The 15,108-nt window shown below is 42.6% G+C and overlaps 1 protein-coding gene across 5 annotated transcripts in view; it reads left to right on the plus strand.

The window, feature by feature from the left end:
• Positions 1-15,108, plus strand: part of npas2 (neuronal PAS domain protein 2) — a 57,694-nt gene that overhangs the window by 12,470 nt on the left and 30,116 nt on the right. The window contains exon 1 of one of the 5 annotated variants that reach the window (XM_062535601.1): positions 11,386-11,658. The exons of the other annotated variants lie outside the window; for them this stretch is intronic. The gene's annotated coding sequence lies outside the window, so the exon portion shown is untranslated. Of the gene's footprint in view, positions 1-11,385; positions 11,659-15,108 lie in introns of those variants that run through there. 5 annotated transcript variants of the gene reach the window in all.

The raw sequence follows: 15,108 nt of genomic DNA on the forward strand, positions 1-15,108 counted from the left end.
GATATAAGCCATCTGCGTTTAATGCATCCATATGTCAGTGCTTTCTAGTGCTGTAAGGATGTCACTGACGGTGATGACAGGGGAGATGATGATGATGGTCTTACATCCTTCATTACTGGCCATCACCATGCTTTCTGGAACGGTGTGTGTGTGTGTGTGTGTGTGTGTGTGTGTGTGTGTCATCCACTACAGATACCCTAGAGGCATATGGCTGCAGCTAAGGCCCACTCTGCCATTTGCCTCATCCTGTGTGAGTCACTCTGACTTCACAAACGGCTCTGTGCCATGGACTTGATGCCCGGGCCCTCACTTAGTCATGGGAGAGGAACTGTTTACTGCTGCTGAGATGGACAGGCTTATTAGTAAGCATTTTCTGAATGCTCGGGTGAATACACATTGGTATTAGAGCTACAGTACGTGTATCTATCTATGAGTGAGATGCATATTGACATTGTCTTTTTTTTTTTTTTAAGGAGATTAAGCTTAGCATAGATAGATCTTTTGGGTTGGAGGATGTGGAGAATTATGACAGGTAAGAAGTGGAAATGGTATGATTATGTTTGGTATGGCTGAATGACGTAAATGATGATGTCCCTTGATATAATCTTGGCTGATATAATCTGATTCGGGTTGATCTGAAAATGCCTGTTTTCAGATCAACTTTTTTTGTTGTTTTCTTATCAAAGTGTAAAGGCCCCTCCGCCTGCAGCGTCGGGACCTTATTACCACTTATAAACGTGCATTATTTTCCTATAAAACGCACGGCGCGTCGTTGATTATCCCTCACATAGGACACTCATTGCAGTTACACGAGGTCACTAAAACAGATGCACCCAAGTAATGTATCCTTAAAAAACCCTTTAACTTGAGCAAATACCGTAGCTCAATAAATCAAAATATTAAATAAATCAAAATCTGACTGCTTCCTATTCCCATTTCCGCACTGCATGTGGAAAAATATTTATCCAATTTATTCAATCATTCTCTGTGAAGGCTCAGTCAGAACTCTACCATCCAAACCCCTCTCACCATGTCTACGACAGTGGCAATATAAACTAACTTTTATTGTCAAACAAGAGTATACGTTTATTCACCTCACTTTGTTGGTTCTGTTTGCCCAAACCACCTTATGTGAGAAATATGCTTTTCACATTGGCCTGATGAGAAACAGAATTTCTTCTGTCATTTTCATCTTAGATTGTTTGAAAAGTGAGAGTTTAGTTATTAGTTAAGTTGATTGCATCAAAACAGAATGATGTAGTGTTAAACAACAAAAAAAGGCTGATTGTTTTGTCAGCTTAGATATACATTATAAAGGTTAGCCTGCATTATATTTGTGTTTGTTACATAGACTAACATGCACTAGCAAGTTTTGAAATTGTCCAGTAAAATAAATTCTCTCCAGAAACTGGGCCAAGAAGAAAAAAAAATTAGAGGAAATCCTTATGCGTGTGTGTGTACTCGCATGCACACACACACACACACACACACACACACACACACACTCGCAAGCATACACACATTGCCAAACTGCACCCCATTCTGTACATAGTTGCAAGTCAGTGTAAGAGGCAAGGAACCAGCGAAGGACACATACAACAAATTCCTTACCAAAAATGACCTCTGCATTCTGAAGTGGTAGTGATGTGCACTACACGTAGAATTGCAGATGCTACATTTAATCCACGAAATGTGAAGACGCACCCTCTAGCTTGTGCACTGTACACACACATGTGAGTCACAGCAAGTCTGCTCTGCGTAGGTGTAGTTTAGTGTGCATGTGTGTGTCTCTAGTGCATGTGTTTCTGTGTGTGTGTTGAGTGTGTGTGTGAGTGTGTGTGTGTGTTGAGTGTGTGCGTGAGAGAGAGAGCAACAGTTTGATTGAATGACTAGTCATCAATCCATATGCCGTGCACAAGCTGTTACCTAATGAGAAAAAGTCTCCGTGCCTGCTGTGTGTTGAGGGAGAGGAGAGAGTGGCGGAGCAGCTCAGCTCAGTGCGTTTGCTGTCTGTGGTGTTCAGTGAAGCTCAGCGCTGTGTTGTCTGTGGTGTTCAGTGAAGCTCAGCGCGGTGTTGTCTCTGGTGTTCAGTGAAGCTCAGTGTGGTGTTGTCTGTGGTGTTCAGTGAAGCTCAGCGTGGTGCTGTCTGTGGTGTTCAGTGAAGCTCAGCGCGGTGTTGTCTGTGGTGTTCAGTGAAGCTCAGCGCTGTGTTGTCTCTGCAGTATTCAGTGAAGCTCAGCGTTGTGTTGTCTCTGGTGTTCAGTGAAGCTCAGTGTGGTGTTGTCTGTGGTGTTCTGTTCAGTGAAGCTCAGCACTGTGTTGTCTGTGGTGTTCAGTGATCAGCGCTGTGTTGTCTACGGTGTTCAGTGAAGCTCAGCGTTGTGTTGTCTGTGGTGTTCAGTGAAGCTCAGCGCTGTGTTGTCTCTGGTGTTCAATGAAGCTCAGCGCTGTGTTGTCTGTGGTGTTAAGCTCAGCTCAGCACTGTGTTGTCTGTGGTGTTAAGCTCAGCTCAGCACTGTGTTGTCTCGGGTGTTCAGTGAAGCTCAGCGCTGTGTTGACTTGTCTGTGGTGTTCAGTGAAGCTCAGTGCTGTGTTGTCTGTGGTGTTAAGCTCAGCTCAGCGCTGTGTTGTCTCTGGTGTTCAGTGAAGCTCAGCGGAGTGGAGCGCTGAGGGCTGGTGGACGTGTGGACTGAGCGGTGTGCAGAAGGCAGCGCTGATGTCATGTGGAGGTGGTGAGGGGGAGGCTTAAGCCATCTCGTGCTCGCTCACCTGCTTCCCACAGGGCTGATTGGCTTTACTTCTCCCATTACACGAGGTCTCTCCTTTTCCAATAAAACAATTTTATTCAAAATATCTGTTATATGTAGCCCGTACAAATGTACTACTACAACAACCTATTACGATTTATTGGGGATTACATTTAAGCAGTATATGTAGTCATAACATAATTCACTGCATTTCAATAACAGTTCCCATTTAAGTTCCGGAAGTTTTTAATTGGACAAGTGGCGGAGGAGTGATTAAATAATTACATAATGTCAAAGCTTACAAATCAAACAAAAGTGTTTTGAAAAAAAATCTGATGCAGATCATTTAGCTATTTCCCTTTCCCGTTTCAAAAACAGCAGAGGGTAATTATGAATCAGGTTTGATTAATCTCAGTTCCCCTCCCCACCGCCTTAATAGGCTGTTTAGTGTTAGAGATTGGTCAGAACCTCGCTGTTCTGAAATCCTGACTGGTAATTGTCTTTTTTTCTCCTTCTTCTCTGCTTTTGAATGGAGAGCAAAAGGAGGCCGTGGAAATCATTTCAGTTCTTTTAATATTAATGAAATTAAAGCTGAGGCCATTTTCAAAGATTTAATCAATTATTTATTTGTATGTGTTTATGCCTCTGGGTGTCAGAGATGGTCATTTGTTACAAGTCACAAATTCATATGAACACTGCTGATTGTGTATTTCTTGAGAATTTCTTTTATATTATTAACTAGAGGCCGGTTTAATTACAAAACAATCATTTTGATGTATTGACTTGGGTTTCAATCCATCCTTTCTGGGCTTGATATTTGATAACTCTTTGTGGTGTACAAACATCTCCTTAAAACAAAAGATTACTGAGAGGCAAATACAGAACAGCAAAATATTACAGATTCATGTTGCTATGTTGAAACTGTGTTAGACAGGGATGTTCTCCTGTCAGGTTAATTTAGTTTACCGACGTGACATAGGCAGTGTGACTCGAGGGTGTTATATGTTTTGTCATACGCACAGGATGCGTATGTACAAAGTGCAATGCGTCTTTCAGGAATATGTCTCCTATAGCTTGCTCTGTCGAGAATGCTATGCAATTATTGAAAGTAGGGCAAAAAACAATGGATTGTCAGAACAGAGTGCAAACAGAGAAGGCACATTAACATCATGGTAATTGCCTTAGAAGAGACAGATGTTAGACATAAGTGTTTTTATAATTTCTGAGAGATCAGCATCCCGCTGATTTAAGATCTAATTTAAATGATGAGAGTTGATCTGTACCCTCAGTATCTCAGCGGAGGAAGAATGGTGCGCATTCTCAATTAGGAGGCTATGAACCTTAGAACCGCTATGGTGCCGGAACGCCACTTATGATTATGATCATTTAGACGTTTCCATAGCAAGAACATTTCCCAACAGAAGTGCCTGCTAGATGGCCTTCAGTCAGGTGCACATTTTCAATACTTTTGAAAAGGCTTTTTTCCTGTTCATTTGTGTCAAATATAGGGGTGGGAATCACAGGGAAACTCTTTAATCAATACTGTCACGAAGACCCACTAAAAGGATAATATCACAAGCAAAATATATACTGTAAAAGGTTCATCTAAAATTCATCACAATATCAGAAGAAGAAGGCAAAAGCTTGTACCTACCAAGCAACTAATTGATTAGTTAGCTTAGCCGAGGACACAATAGTTAGTTGCTGCTGTAATATACAGTATATAGATCCATATATACTGTAGGTACCAGCCACTGATATCCCTGACCTATATAGAGTTGTGGTATGACAGCCATTCACTCTCATCTTGATTGGAATGCTTGTCTTCTCTGGTGGTTTCGTCACTGCTCACCCATCTCATGACTTGCCATCATGGTCATGACCTTGCCATGACTGAGAACAGGCTTCATAGACACCTGCCAATCCAATCCACTTTGGGGAAGAGCAAGCAGCGCGAGCCTCCTGATGTTATCTAGGAGTGCGTGAACGTAAGGCACGTCAGAAGTCATCACATTGCTGCCTGATCATGCAGGATGGCTCGAGATGTCGTTAGGACTTAGACGTGAGTTATGATACTGCCTGGAGCAAGTCCTTATTATGGAATAGGTTCTATCAGGTTTGGTAGACATACCCCACGTTAACAGACGTAGCGCACCAGTTTTTTTAGGTGACAGAGGGCGAGACTCGCATAACTGCAATGACTGCAGGAAAGTTTGTCACAAGACATACGCATACCTGTAAATCTTTCTCAACTGACAAATGACAGTAAGGAATTAGAAGAAGCATGTGAGGGAAACTGCTTGGCTTGACAAAAGGATTGAGAATACAGTTACATGGGCTTTGTTGGAACTGATTTGTGTTGGGAGGCATTACTGATTCGCCTTATCAATGAATAGGTAGATCTCTTTCATTTTGCAATACAAATCCTCACTCACACACACACACACACACACACACACACACACACACACACACACACACACACACACAGATCCACGTGTTACCATGGTAATGCAAAGAGACAAGATGAGCTCGGCATCGTCGTTGTCACCTACGGAGAGTGAATCATGAGGCGTTGTGACATCACCGCTTATGTACCCCCAGCATCGGGAGCAACGCGCTGCTCATGTGCTCCATAGCAAATACAGTACGTACTCTCTCTTCGAAGATATTAAAATGACCCAGAGCCAAAGGCAATAGAACAGAAAGAGAAAGAGAGAGGGAGAGATGTCTCTCCTCCTCTCTCTCTCTCTCTTTCTCTCTCTATTTCTCTCTCTCTCTCTCTCATTTTACAAACCAACCACAGTGTCATCACATTATCCAATCGTCTGACCTACATATCGGAGGGGAAGTAATCTCACGTAGGCGGATGCTGAATAATGCAGAAAAAATGTGGGAGATCTTTATGAATCATACATCAGCCTCCGACTCGGTGGACGCGGGCAGGCAATCTGTGCCCCAGGGGTAAGCGGAACCGCCCACAGGACCTGTGCGGGCCTGCCGCGGGCTCATGCCAGACTCGGTCCCATGCATTTCACCTGGGCTTGAACTCCCCTCAGAGCTGCTGTGTGAACAGGGGCATGAATAACCATCCAGACACCCCACCCGGCTTTCACTTCACTCACTCACTCACACTGACAAGAATTACATCAGCAAAAACTACATGAATAGTGTGTGTGTGTGTGATATGCATGTGTGCATATGCGTTTGTGTGTGTGTGTGTGTGTGTGTGTGTGTGTGTGTGTGTGTGTGTGTGTGTGTGTGTTGGTACTCTCTAACACAGTCGATTGAACATTTCTCATTTCTTATGCAATAAATGGTGTTGTTAAGTAGTATTCAGCAACAACAATTTCCATATACCATACAGATCAAATGGTTGTGTTGATTTATGAAGATATTATAATTTTTTTCTGAGCAGGAACACAAGTAATCAGGCTACTCAAAAAAAAAAAAAAAAAACGAGGCAAGCAAATTGTGTAACCAGCAAATCTAGTCAAGGCAAGACTAATGCAACTCTGTTACAGTTATGTCCAAATTCAATTCAAGGACTGTATGGCATGACCGCTATTGAGTATTGTCTGGCTACTGCTACACTGATGTCTGCATAATGCGCTCTATACTTGACACTGTTGAAAAAGGCACAGGGGTCACTATAGTTTACTGTGTGTGCCCTCTTGAATGCGGGATGTAATTATGCTTATGTAAGTTTCACTAAATGATGTTGTGGATTAGCATGATTATATATTCTGTTTCATAATATCATTAAGATCATAATATCATTAACTAATTATTAGATATGTTCGTAAATAGAACAGTAATTCATCTGCCTTTTTTTTGCAAAGTTGGATGCCTTTTGATATCTGTAGGAGCCTGCCTTATGGTATCAAAGGCAGATTGTGTGGTCTCTTTGTAATGGATAAGTGGAGGTGTTGATATAGAAATCAGTCAGGTCACTCTCGTTTTCTTTTTGCCCGAGAGCCTCCTGCTTAATTATCAGTTATCAGTGTTTTTCTCTTTTTTTTTTTACAAAAGTGGCACAGTGTTAAATGAAAAACAGGTCATCTTAATTATGGTCTTTGACTAGATTTAATTAGTTTGTGCCATTTTATCTATCATTACAAGGATACCACACAAAAATGAAACACTGTAATTGAAAAATATGTTTTTCTTTGTTTTGCTGGAGGAAAGGCTGTCTTTCATCTCTCGTAATGAAACCCCCATTAGCCAGTTCAACAAGGTCACGATGAAGCATTAGATTACTATCTTGTCGTTCACGCTGTTCACGGGAGTAATCTGTCAGTGCAGTCATAACAATCAGCTGCATCAGACATGGACACTTCTCCATTTTCCAGATCACTGCTTGAAACATGTTTTGCCGACAGGTTTTTCTTTTCAGTTGTTTGGCAGTGAGTCAGAACAGCAGAGCTAACTGAATTACTTTTTCATGATAACGAGGCCAGGGACAGACAGGTAAAGACGTTATCATACAAAGTGTGCCATTTCTGATTGGAGCGTGTTCAAAATCACTTCGGTCACTGTGCCGATTTGAGTCATGCCAAACACCACCCTCACAACAAACATGCTAACTCGACCAGCATGGAACCTCAAGGGAAATACCTCAGCCATTTCGCGAGAAGTGCAGCTCGGAAATATGACATAGTGCCTTAGCACCATCTGTGTTCCCATGGAACAACACACACACACACACACCAACAAAGATTCTTGCACCCACATATACACATACACAAATACACACATACACACACACACACACACACACACACACACACACACACACATATACATACACAGACACACCCGTCCTCTCTTTCCCTTCTCTTGTGCTTTGTCTTTTGAATGCCCACACCCATAAACAAATGAAATGCTTAACAAACAACAGTGTAAAAATGGCGATTGGTGAATTGATTCAGCACAGCAAACAATCTGTGCATCAAAGCGAAACTTCTAAGGTGCCGTAAACAATTACGGGATTAGTTGGAGTGCTTCAAAAGTGTTGTAGATAGCTTTGTGATACCTCTTCTGAAATAATCCTGAGTTAGTCATTGCTTGTGTTGGGAGTTAGTTGTGTTTGTTTCTTATTGCCTTTCTATTACAGGAAACAGCAGAGCTGTAATCAGTTATTAATTAACAGCCTGTTGCACTGAAATATGGCTCATCTCTCTATGGTAAACAGAATCATTAGAGTTTATGGCTTCCGTCAAGTACACTTGGTGCTCTTGCTTTCTCGAGATCTTGATGTTGTTTTTGTTTGTTTTTCGTTTGTTTTTGTTTGTTCTGGATAAAAAGAAATATGCAAACTTGGGTGAGTTGTTGACAAGTTTTGGATGTCATGTGCAAACAACAGCTGTAAGTAAATGTACCTTCTTTTCCACTGATTTGGCACTTTGGTCTGAAGCAGCCGACAGGTATACATTTTTATCAGTGTGCATGTTCCCTGGAGATGAACACCATGACCCTGGTGTTTGTGTGTGTGTGTGCGTGTGCGTGTGCGTGTGCGTGTGCGTGTGCGTGTGCGTGTGGGTGTGGGTGTGTGTGTGTGTGTGTGTGTGTGGGTGGGTGAGAGTGTGTGTATTTTAAGTTTATGAGTGAGTAAGTGGCATGCAAGGCAGAGGTAGAGGTAGAGGGCAGGACTTGTGAGAGGCGAGCGTGGAAGCCAAGGTGGCGTCCCGGGGCAGGATGGACTTGCTTTCGGAAGCCGAGGAAATGTCTTGGTTTACACTTTGTGCCGCGCTCTGGATGTTTTGATGAGTGGGAGGCCAAACACTGTTGTCTGCACCTGGTTGGCCTGCTGTACTCTGAGTCATTTGCTGCTACAGTAAATGCTGGAATAGCTCACATATGTTTTGGGATTACCTCTTCCATATGTCTCTGAGAGCAATGGTTAATTTATTTGTTATTTTAGTTTAGCATGAAAGTTTTCATTTTTTAATATTTGACGTTGACGCGTGTGCGTGCGTGTGTGTGTGTGTGTTTTGAACACAGTAAGTTGTATTACTTCCTCCTATAAAGGTAGCTTGTGTGTGTGTGTGTGTGTGTGTGTGTGTGTTGTTGTGTGCCCACGTTTGTGTTTCAAAACAACCAAGGACTTCCTTACAGAAAATTGATTGGAAAGTTCATTGGCATGGCATGTGCGCATGGCACTTTTCCAGATTAGATACATGTGTGTTTGTCAACGCGAAGAGTGTTAGAGCTTAAGATACAGTAAGTGTGTGTATATGAGCACTTGCACGCATGACAGAGCATACTGTAGATGTGGGTATTTTTATCCACTTCCTTCAATGAGGTGTGAAATGGTTTTACATTCCTTGGCCCATATTGTAGATGTGGTGACTCAGGTGAAGTGGATTAAGTCCTCATTATGGACAGGATGGGGAATGAGTGCGGAGAAACACCTGGCTTACAGTATACCTTTCAGTCGCCACGACGATGAGTATCACCTTCTGCCGTTCATACACGCCTCCTCTCACTCACACTCACACACATGCATTAACTGAACACAGTCATATCATCATCATCACACACACACACACACACACATACATATATAGAGACAAGTGTGTGCTCGGTGGCAAGCGCTCTCTCGCGCTCTAACTCTTTCTCACCCTTCATCCTCTTCCTTCCTCTCTCTGTCACACACACAAATCTCACACTCCTCTCTTCTTTTCTGGGTCTGTCTCTCTGCCTTTCATTTTGACTTGCTCTTTCTCTTTCACTCCCCATTCTCTCCATCGGTCTCACTTTCTATCACCCATTCTCTCTCTCTCTCTCTCTCTCTCTCTCTCTCTCTTGTTTGCATTCTGTCACTGGCTCTCCCGACACGCTCACTCTCGCTCCCTCTTCTTTGCTCCACTGACCCACATTCAGTGCCACTTGGCATCACTGAGAAAAAATCAGCCTCCGAAAAGAGACGCTGTCAAAAGAAAAGTGACATAGCTCTGAAAAATTATTATTATTATTATTACTTCTGCTCACCCTGTCTTCCATATTACAGCAACTTCAACACTAAATCAGTTTGCAATTATTCTTAAAGGCTGTCAAAAAAACTCTTGGAATAGGAATATTCCCCGTCATTTTGCTCACCTTTCATTTACTTATGTTTAGTAATGTCTGGACCAACTTTAGATAGCTAGATAGATACATAGATAGATAGATAGATAGATAGATAGATAGATAGATAGATAGATAGATACATAGATAGATACATAGATAGATAGATACTTTATTGATCCCCAAGGGGAAATTCAAGGTCCCAGCAGCTTATGTCACCACACACAACATACACTACAATGTAAACAGGAAAATAAAAAGTAAATCAACAAATCAACATGACTTAAGGAGCAGTAAAATACACTTATTATGTATGATCAAGAAAACTTGAAAAATTCGTTTCATGCTAATCATGGTATTTAAGATGAAATCAAAAGTTACTGTGTACTGTATGTTAAATTGCGCAGTGGTGAGGTTTATTTTCTTGGATTGTTTATAGATTGGGAATAACACACACACACACACACACACACACACACACACACACACACACACACACACACACACACACACATTTCAATTATGTTGCTAAAATCAGTGTCAACTGTAGTGCTTGCCTTGGTGTCAGCCATTTTGTCAGTCTGAGAATAATCTAAGGTTTTGCTCTCCATGGAAACAGTTTCGACCTGATAGTTGTTCCTGTAGCAACTGCTTATATCTTCATATGGCAGATGTACCTTTTTTTGTGTAGGCGTTCTAATCGGGTATAGCCTATAGATATATTTGTATTATTATTATTTGAAGATGACGGCTTATAGCCTAGGTATTCTTGTTAAACATTGGATAACATGCTTTTTAACATTTATCAGAAAAAATAGACTGTTATGAAAAGAGATGCCAAAGTTGTTTTTTTGCAATTAACTCTGTATCCCTCTTGAGAGTTGGAATCCATGCTGTAATGGTTGCATAAGGGAGGGACCTATGGTGAGAATGACTCCTATTAGGCAAACTACTAGAGGTCAGGTATGACATATTCAAACCATTCAACACACAAAGACTTGATGTCCTTATTGCCCATATCTGGACTAGGCTATTTGTTGTGTTTTATAGATTGATGTCAATGTGAACACTGGTTTCTAATTTCATATCATCTTTAGTTATGAGGAAGTGATACCTTGGGCTATAACTAGACGCCTCGTGCTGCCATTTTCTTCATACGGCCTGTATCCGTTGATACAATTATAATTGGTTAAAATAGGGTAGCCTACCTGTTAACAAACCACCACGTCGAGTTAACTCAAAGTCTCATACTGACATTTAATCAGCGTGGGTTGTGTGTAAGAAGTCGCTTTAACTCCTATTTAACTATGATGAACTGTCAGAGAACAGAGAGCCTTAATGGCTTCAGATGACACATCTGTAATTAAAATGATGTGTAGGCTACATACGAGCCTATCATATTATTTTCTCTGCCATGCGTTGCCTACTCGATCCTGCCGTGTGGTGCGCTGCCGGTTACTTATGATGTCGTTGGCTAAGTATTGAGCTACCGAATGACCTACTTTCGTAGTTCGCAGCAGATCAGTCTTGTTTACAAGCGGCTGCCAGCGGAAGATGTGGAGCTGGTAGCAAAAAACAGAGGGAAGATATCGTGAAAAACAATCCGCACCGGGAATGTTGTATCGATTTTGGTATCTGTAATGGGTGTTATTGCTTGCGGTATGTTTTACGAACTGTCTCCGCCACCGGTTTGTAGCTGTAGCGGTGTTGGCCATTTGTTTATAGCGAGTATAATCTCGCTCTTGGATTAATGCGAGAAGCGCTGTTGACTGCAATGGGAAATGTGGCTGGTGGAAAGAACCAAAGAGAAAACGTCCAAGGAAACCAAAGTCCTTAATTCAAGGTAGGTTATGATTGGTAGGTTTAGGCTATTCTCGCAGAAAACGTCGTGATTAAAAAAAGAGAATATATGGCTGGTCATGCATTGCATGAAATACCCATTCATCAAGCAGTCAACAACTAAATTGCAGGATATATTTGTAGCGGGATATGTAGAGAAACAATATTGTTTGTCGAATAGTTTAATTACAGGTCGGATTCTACAATGGGTCACCCGGCTCGCTTGATGTTGCCGCGCGAGGCTGTTTCTTTAAGTTAATAATTTTACCAGGAGCTACATGACAGCGCAGAAAACCCACATTTCCCACGAAAAGAGTAGTTGTTTTTAATACTTTTCTTGTGCACGAAACAGACACTAGATTGTACTTTGGAAATCGTAGCCTAGCCTACTTCAAAATCTCGGAATGCACTCTTAATTGGGTCACTATGATTGGCCGCGGAGAGAATTGTTCTTGTTTTGAGCGACTCTGCTGGAATTTTGCGATCTCTTTCATTTAAATAATCAAAATTTTAGCAATTTGGTTAAATGTGAATGTAAAAAAGCATATGTAGCCTATTCTTATATTATGAAGCATTCGCTCACATTTATCCGCAGTTCAGCGCAAACCCCATCAAAACTCTCTTCTATTGGCCTCTCCTTTCTATACATTAGCCTATTGAAAGATAATAGACGCCCTATGCCAACAGTGTAGAATGCCGAAGTGTGATTCAGTCATTTCCTCATTTGAAAGTGGGCGACCAAGGTCAGAGAGTACATCTCTTTTAGCACTTCTGTCCCTCTATATCTGTTTGTGCTTCATACACGCCGGACACTCTCTTTCTCAAACACATTCCCTCTTCCTCTGTTGCCACTTATTCTCTCTCTCTCTCTCTCTCTCTCTCTCTCTCACACACACACACACACACACACACACACACACACACACACACACACACACACACAGACAAACATATGCTTTATGTGTTGGTCTTTGCTTGACTTGCATATTGTTTTTGATCATTATCGTACATATTTCAATGATAATAAATACCTCGTTTGAACATCTGATGGAGCAATTCAAATGATATCAAAAACCTGAACTAGCTGGAGTGTGGAAAACAAATGCACTGACCCTAACCCCAGGCTGCCCTGGGCTCTAGCCCTGATCAGGGGCATGAGTGCTTTGAGCATTCCCAAGAGCAGTTCTAGAATCTTTGTTTCAGTTTTGTATCCTGTTCATTCCTCTGTGCTTCCCCAGACTCTGTGTCCTCTCCCTCCCTCTTCAACTTTCTCTCTCTCTCTCTCTCTCTCTCTCCCCCTGTGTCCTCCAAAATGCTGCCTATGTATTGACAGTGTACTGAGATGTGTTAGAATAGTCATTGGAGGTCAAAACACAAACTAGCAAGAGTGTGATAAATGCACAGCCCGGAGGCCCCTGTAGCACATGCATCTGGAATGGTTCTGCTGACTTTAGAACTGTTCTGGGCCTGACCGGGAACAGATCCGCTCTGGAGTCAGCTGTAGTCTGCGAGCAGTGGAGATTTATTCTTGACAAAAACACATGTCATTTGGCAACAGGTTTCATTGCACCAGTCACAGCATGAAAAATGTTTAATCAAGAGTTGGTTGTATGTGCCGTAAGCACTAAGTCTGGTCACCGAGTACTGCCCTTACGAACTAAATTATTTTAAAAATGCCCCAAGCGTGTAGTACTGTAGCTGCCTGGCTGCTCTCGTTGTTATCTGCAGCGAGTCAAGCTTGGTTGCACCGTTCTTCTTCGTTTTCTCTTCGTATACCGATAGCACCCGTTGACCTCGAGAAACAGAGATCTATGTGAAAAATGGCTGGAATTCTCCTTTAAGGCCTCAACTTTCATGAAGCGCTCTCCCCAAGAACCCTGTGTGCATGTGCGTTTTTTTAATGCAAAAATGGAGATGCACGGATACCGAGCTCTCGCTGTTGTCCAATACCCAGCTCGGTCTTGGAGTTCTTGTTGTCTGAGTGAGCGCTCTTAGCCTTTGGGTGTGTAAATCTCCAGAACCACACAAGGCAGCAATCCCACAAGATGGACACGTCGTGTAAAGGCCTTTTGGCTCGAGTCCATCTGAGTGTGTTAGTTTGGGACAACCAGGATTAAACCAACACTTGGCGTGAGACCTGTTTCTACTAGAGTGTACCTGTTTCCATTGTAGCGGATGCATCTGTAGTATCAGGGGTAGGAAGAGTCAGAAAAAGCACACTGTCGTGATGAAAGTGCCGATTAGCATTTCTTTAAAATGCTTTCACTCTAAACATGGTCAGTATCTGTATGATGCAATATGGGTCACAAAGAGCCTAACATAGAGGAACTGGATTGGGAGGCGGAGTTCCTGTGACTTTTTGCATTGTGGTTACCAATGCACTGCTGTCTATGAAATACATTAACATGTTTTGGAAATGATTGCTGTGGTTTTGTGAGGCCTTGAGGCTGTCCGGATGACCCCTTCAACCCATAGGCTCTTGAGGATGTTTACCCATGTCAACTGAATGAACAAGGTTGTTAGGTTGTTCTTGTCAAATGCTTGAGTTACATGTGCTTCTTTTGATTCAAGCTCAACAGAAGTGCTAGTGAACATGTTTACTAGGAACACTTTTAAAAGTGCTGTTCTGAGGATCAGGATACATGGTAGCTTTGCTATTGCAGCAGTTTTCTTGGCAAATAGATATTTAGAGCATGAACGGCAACAGTAGCTTCTGATAACTGAACTTCTGGGTATGGGGTGAGAATGTCAGACATTTTTCCTGTAATGGTGCCCGTGCACACATGAGTGTGTGTGTGTGCGTGTGTGCGTGTGTGTGTGTGCGTGTGCATGTGCCTGTGTGCGCGTATGTGTGCGCGTGTGTGCACGCGTGTGTGTGTGTGTGTGTGTGTGTGTGAGTGTGTGTGTGTGTGTGTGACGTGTGTGTGTGTGTGTTGGATGTGTAATATAAGTGCGGCGACATGCTTCCCCTTCTCTGTAAATCTCTGTTGTGAGCGCTGTTGGCAGGAAATATGTTCCTATATGTCTGTATGCTCTCTCTTATATAGCATCTTGGCCGCTAAATCTCAGACACTGAGTCATCGCAGTCCTTAGTGATGTGTGCTGCGCTGCGCACAATACTCACAGCACCTTTTGTCTGCTGCCACTACAGTATACGGCAGCGCTAGCAGGCTGCTTCAGCCCCAGCCTCGAGATGGTGGGTTTGGTCGCTGTGAGGTGTGAAACACCCCCATTGCAGTTAGCTGTGGTCAGATGGCGTCCAGCTTTTTTGTGCACAGTCAGGTACAATGCGGCAGCTGGCATAGCGAGTGAGTAAACAGGTAGCTGGCAGCGGAATACGTGCAGAATATAGGGAGGCCCTGCAGCAGGACGAGGGAAAGCCGGACGGAAAAAATGTCCGGAGACGCACGATGCTGATGTGTCTGTTGGGGGGACAGCGGTCTTGTTTTTCCTG

The sequence above is a fragment of the Sardina pilchardus genome, chromosome 5 (assembly GCF_963854185.1).
Source record: "Sardina pilchardus chromosome 5, fSarPil1.1, whole genome shotgun sequence".
In the NCBI taxonomy this organism is placed as follows: domain Eukaryota; kingdom Metazoa; phylum Chordata; class Actinopteri; order Clupeiformes; family Clupeidae; genus Sardina; species Sardina pilchardus.